This window comes from Sebastes umbrosus, chromosome 18 (assembly GCF_015220745.1).
Source record: "Sebastes umbrosus isolate fSebUmb1 chromosome 18, fSebUmb1.pri, whole genome shotgun sequence".
NCBI classification, from domain to species: Eukaryota; Metazoa; Chordata; class Actinopteri; order Perciformes; family Sebastidae; genus Sebastes; species Sebastes umbrosus.
This window is the reverse complement of record NC_051286.1, coordinates 545,486-552,084: the sequence shown is the minus strand read 5'-3', so window position 1 is coordinate 552,084 and position 6,599 is coordinate 545,486. Positions and strand designations below refer to the sequence as shown.

Here is a 6,599-nt window from a genome sequence, read left to right as displayed (position 1 = left end):
CCTGAAAACCCAGCCCAGTGTTGCCAACTCTTTTCCAATGACAGTAGATGGCAGCACTAGCTCCAAAAGTCCCTAAATCTAGCGAGAAAGTCGGCAAGTTGCAAACACCGACAGCCCGTCTCTTCAGGCTTTCCTCCAAAGCCACTCCCCCAAATTATCATTATGAAGGTAAACAACAAACATGGCTATCGTCATTACAGTCCTTCGACACCCACAGATAACAGATTTTTTTCTTTTCTTTGTCTGTCAGAGCATTTGATTTATTAATTGCTGTTGGGATGTAATGAGAATTTCAACAAATGTAACAAAAAATGTTTTTGAAGAACGCTACCACCCCTCGTTTTAATGGTGTGAATCGTGTAAAGCGTCTGGTTTGTGTCATACAGGTCAAAGAGGAGGAGGTGACGTATTCTACAGTCAATACTGTGGTGAAGCCGGAAGCAGACGATGATCCCAGCAGTCTCTACAGCAGTGTCAGCAAACCAAAATAAATCAGAGGAAATGACACTTCTCATAATTAGAAATGTGTTTTCTGTCTGTTAGGGAGTGGACTGTTGGATTTGTGCCTCGGATTTCTTATCAAACAATTGTTTCTAGCTTGTGTTGGACTTAAGATGGTTGTTCTATCTAACTGCACGCTCTTGGTCATCTAAGTTCTTATTGCTTTAGATTGCATCTTTGTAGGCAAGAAAACAGATTGACAGAAAAAGCTGCCAAGCATTACAGTCCTTTTTGGGTTTCATTTTTTTCTCCAAACGTTTAGGTTCAGATGTCCTTTTTGCAACTTAAAAATTATGAAAAGTCAAATATGTTCTTGCTGCAATAGAAATTTTAATTTGCACTTTTTGTAAACAAATTGTTGCATCATAATGTGGGATTTATGTTATTTTGCTGCATTTTATTATGTTGTAATTTTGTGTCATATTGCATTTGCACTGCTACGATATCCATTAAAAAGATTCAATTGGATATTGTTGTCCGTTGTGTGTGTTTAGCTTGTCAGTAGGGATGACTCCATACCACTTTTCATGTCCTGTACCGATACCGCAACCTTGAGTATCTGCTGATACCGATACCTACCGATACCGTCTTTTTCCCTCTCTTAAACAGCTACTTATTACCACTTGTTACTTTGCAGATTCAGGTTATTAATAAGAAATATAATGAACCAATAAGTGATTATGTATTATTATAGATTAAACTAACCCAGCGGTTTATAAAGTCATTAAAGTCAACTCCACATTTACCTGCTGCAACATTAAAGTAATGAACACATTAATGCATCAATAATTATTATACAATAATATGATATATCTCAGTCTATCACATATGCTCTTCTATGTAGGCGTCGGTATCTTTAATAATGGATCGGATTATACTTTTTTTTTGAACCAGTACTGATACTGCGTATACTTGTCAGTATTATAAAATACTCCCTTGACAGTATTTCTTTCTGTCTCTTCTTTGACATTTAAGCTTGAACTTGTTTCTGAATCTTAAATCACATTACTGATTAAAAGCTGATCAACGCTGCATCATTTGTGATTCACAAAAGCAGCTACATAGTTTACATTGTTCTACATGTATGAAAATCAACTCACTGAGACTTGAATCTTACTGCCAAGCAGCGTTTTCAAGCTCACATCCGGGGAACAGCACTCAGTTTATGGGGTGAAGGGTTCAGGGTGAGGCCCAAACGTGGAGTCAGATCCAGTTCATCCTCTGAAACTCCAGGAGGAGGAGTGAAACAAAACTTTTGCAGGAGGCTGGCGAAGAAGATGAAGAGCTCCAGCCTGGCCAGACTCTCTCCGACACAAGCTCTGCGACCTGATAGAGGGAGAGACCGAAGGAAAATATTCATCACATCTGCAAGGAAGAGAACATCAAGAAGGATGGATGAATTCACCAACCTGCAGAAAAAGGCATGAAGGCTTCTCGCTTGACGAACTTCCCATCTTTGTCCAGGAAGTGAGCAGGATAAAAGCTGCGTGGCCTCTCCCACTCACTCTCATCATACAGGACAGATGTCAAGAGAGGATATACTGTGGTCCCCTGTGGACAACACAGCAATTCAACAGTTTGCTATATGTGGTGTTGCTGCTTGCAGCTTTTTTAGGTGTTTTATTCAGTCTGACCTTCTAAATGAAGTGACCCTGGAAAGTGATGTCTTGGCTCGTTTTGTGAGGAAGTGACATGGGGACGATGTTGGCCAGTCTCTGCGTCTCATGGATGACGGCGTCGGTGAAGGGCAGGTTCTTCCTGTCCTCGACCTGCACCTGACGATCTCCTATCACCTTGCTCAGCTCCTCCTGGACCTGGTCTGGAAGATGACATTGTTTTTGTTTTCATGAAGATATTTTTTTGTGTTGGTAAAGCACATATTGTTGCTTAGAGTGTTTGTTAAAATTGTGAGGATGTTAAGCTCCTTACCTTGTATTTTTGGATTCTTGGCCATAAACAGAAGTCCCCACCTCAGTGTAGTTGCTGTTGTGTCAGTGCCAGCAGAAAAGAGATTAAGAACCGTCTGCAAAAGGTTGTCATGGTGGAAGTGACTGTTGGTAATCCCAGATTCCTGCAGGTAAAAGATGAATCAGTGCAGTTATTCAAATAAATCTGATCCAAAACTTTGAGGGATTTTGTTGTTGTTGTTTTAATGCAGTAGTAGTGATGGTGGAATGGGTTGCATTCCATTCCTTGTCACTGATAACTCTACTGGGTGGAAACAGTCAGCTTTGTCAAACAGAAGGAGTCACTGGATGAAGAAACAAGGGTCTGATGAGGATGTTGGATTACTTCATTTGAAGCTGTACACCACATCACCCTCAAATGTGGGAATCAAAAGTGGAACAATGTCTACTTTAGTTCAAACATAATCTGGCAAATCTTAAATCTTCATAAGTCTTAATAGCAATGAGCATGATAGCATTTCTGATAGGTCATGGTACGTTTCCCAACCTCAAGATTTTGTATTCGGACAAGAAAGGTGTCCACAAAGCATCTGCACATCTGTGGATTGAGGGTCTCCTTCAAACGACTGAACAGCTGTAAGTTATGTTTGCCGTTGGCAGTAGACAACATCTGGATTTCCTTCATGTCAGCAAACCATTTACCGATCCATGGGAACATGTTATACACCTGTTAAAAATAAGTATGTAATAAGACAAAACGTTTTTTAACAAGCAAGTGAAAAATTACATTATTTCTTCAATTCAGTTGCCCCAAGTTGTGCATAGTGTATATTAAAATCATAATGCTTAAAGTTTAATCTCAATAAATATATGAAATGACACCTGTACTGACAGGGAGCCCACAAGATGAACAACTCTGTTTGTTCGGTCTACCAGGGATGTAAACTCTGGATCATTATATTCAAATCTGCTGCCATAAACAATGGAGCAGATAATATTAGAGACTGCGTAGTTTACTGGTTGGGTCGTATCAAAAGCTTCTCCTGCAACAAGGGAAACAGGAAACAGAAATCAAAATCAGGAGGATGGAAGAAATGTTGCTCATCATGCAGTTGGATATAATAAAAGACTTGCCTTTATATTTCTTAAGCACCTCTATGAGGTGGTCACATTCCTCAATGATTTTGTCTTCAGACGCCCTCTTGCCCATCCCAAAGTCTCTGAGGTTCATCAAAGCAAAGCGCCTCATCTCTTTCCATGAGTCACCGTTGGCCCATAAAAGCCCTGAGATTAAGTAGTTCAGCAAAATATGTTAAACCAAATTAGGTGATTATGGGCAAAGACTAAAAACATTAAATGGATAAGTATTTGAGAGCCTTTCCTTACCATGTCCTTTATGAGTGTCTTTCACAATTTGCATTGGATCTCTGTCTCCAAACACTTCAGCATGATTGATGAGTGCCTCCTTCATCGTCTTGTATCCTGCCAGAACCACCACTTTGTTGGCTCCCATATATACGGTGAACACTGATCCATATTTCTTGGAAAGCTGAGACCAGTGGCATAATGTCATGACATTATCTGATATAAGACACGCTCAGGAGAAAGAAAACAAGATGCGAGAGCTGCCAGAGAGGCAGAAACAACAAACCCTACAAGAAAGCAACTCTTACAGCACTACCTCACCTTCAGTAATGTGTTGTAGGGTCTCTTGAAGTCAAGCTGCAGCAGGTTTCCAAGTACTGGAAGTGGTTTTGGTCCTGGAGGTTCCTTCCTGTCCTCCTGGGAGCTGAAGCTGGAGGAAGAGACGAGGTAGATGAGCAGAAGGACCACCAGAGCCCCCACCAGGGAGACAGAGCTGGAGGACTGGAGAAACAGATCTAATATCCCCATGACTTAGAAAAGTGTCCTGAAGTTGCTACTCCAATGACGAAATAAATTTCCTTGGAGCCTTTAGCTTTGTGAGCGTTTTGGTGAAGAGGGAAGTCACAACTAATATGATAACATTAATGTTTGGTAATGTTGAAGCAACTCAAAGCACTTTAAAGTTAGGGAAACATCATCGTCTTGGTTAATTATTGATAAAGTCAAGCTGACACGAGACAGGTTATATATAAATCAATATGTAACCAAAACCAGATTCTTTCCCTTAAGGTTAAAATCCTTTCTTTTGTATTAACCACGACCACTTTTTTACAACTTCTGTGCGCTACAAGAAGTAAGCACTTCATGGACTGGAAAAAACCCTGACAGTGAACAAAGAGTTATGCAATGTGGTAGTTTGAGAATCTCTGAATTTCTGTTTGTTTTAAACCAATTCACAGTTAATGTGGATTATCTTAATATGTGTCGGATAATGCACTGGGTTAGCTGTGTAGCTGTTGTTGTTTGTAGTTTTAACCCAAAACATGATGTTTTTACCTAACCTTAACTGATTTTTTGTCTAAACCTAAAGAAGTTGTAGTTTTGTTGCCTATACCGAAATACGTTGTAGTGTTGTTATCTATACATAAAGAAGTTGTAGTTATGTTATCTATACATAAAGAAGTTGTAGTTCTTTTGTCTAAACCTAAAGATGTTGTAGTTTTGTTTACTTTACCGTGCCCTGAAAACCTCCAAAGGGAGGCGTCCAGGAGGATCCTGATCCGATGTTGAACCACCTCAGCTGGTCCCTTTAGAGGTGAAGGAGCAGCGGCTCTACTCCGAGCTCCCTCCGGATGTCTGAGCTCCTCACCCTCTCTCTAAGGCTGAGCCAAGCCACCCTACGAAGGAAACTCATTGCGGTCGCTTGTATCCACGATCTCATTCTTTCGGACACTACCCAAAGCTCATGACCATAGGTGAGGGTCGGAACGTAGATGGATTGGTAAATCGAGAAAGATACTTGAACTCCCTCGCTTTGGGCAGTGCCTCACTCCAAACCCGGAAGGTACAATCCACCGTTTTCCTGCAGAGAACTATGGCCTCAGACTTGGAGGTACTGACTCTGCGTCATACTGCGCTCCTTCCACAAAGCGTCTGTCAGGTTAGGAATGACAACTTGTAGAAAGCTACTGTGCCAACTAATGTCACCTCACGAGAGTCGTAGGAATTACATTCTGCAATCATTGCTATTGCTTTTAGATAAAGTTAGCTATTTAAGTAAACAACTCTGCAGTTTAATGTGGAAGTGAGATGGAAAAGATATTTCGTTTCATGTGGACACTTTTTTTATGCGGCCCTCAATCATATGCTGGCACTCAGTCAGCACAACTTTGTGAACCGCTGACTTAGTATGGTTAAATTTGCTATTATGAGCAATAACATGATCAGCAGCACCCTGGATCAAACAATTGCATTACAGCAGGTCTAACAGGCAGATAATAAAGACATGAAAATGACTTTCAGAATCTGATATTGTGCTTTTTGTGGTTTACAGCCGATGGAAAGCAGATCTGTTAACACTGCAAACATGTGGTGCAAAGGTTACACCTGAATGACCTAAGCTACGCTGATAAGAAAACAGTGGTGTGGTTAATTACTGTAGTAGCAATTTTCATATCTGCAGTTTAACACTGTACCTTTAGACAATCTCAGGGCCTCACATGTTCAACTTCGTCACCATAGGACAGTGACCTGACATTTTAGTTCTCTGTAACTGCAAACAACAGATTGCTGAAATACTTGTTATGTCTTGTGATGCTCTGTTGTCTGCTGTGTGCTGACGCATTGATACACTTTCTATCCTTCTCTTCTTTTCTTCTTTGCACTTATCTTCGTGTTATGCTTTAAATGTATAAATACTGACTACTCTTTGTATTCGGGGCTCACTTGCCACAGTCCACAACAGGTGGCTGTGCTCGTGAGTCCATCTGCAGATGCTTTAGTTATTAATGTATGCTTTTTTATTAAATTCACTGAAAGACAAGTTGTTACCTTGGTTTGTGTCTTGTTTTAACAGAAACTGCCACCACATTACTCACCCTTGATGCAAGGGCCTTATTTGTGGAGTCACTTTGTTCTGTCTGTGCCTGTACTCTCCTCTGGGTGCTGCTCTTTCCCAAACTTCCACCAATCTCATGGATGTGTACTCGTGTTGGCCTCGAAATTACGTCTGCCATTATACTCTACACAACAATTTATTTTGCAAGAAATTAAAGCATTAAGCATAATGCATTGATATACAGCGGGTAAAATAAGTATTGAACACGT

The 6,599-nt window shown here is 40.5% G+C and overlaps 1 pseudogene; it reads right to left on the bottom strand.

Moving 5' to 3' along the window:
• Window positions 1-1,391: 1,391 nt before the first annotated feature.
• LOC119476802 lies at window positions 1,392-4,316 on the bottom strand (annotated as a pseudogene).
• Between the last annotated feature and the right edge of the window lie 2,283 nt (window positions 4,317-6,599).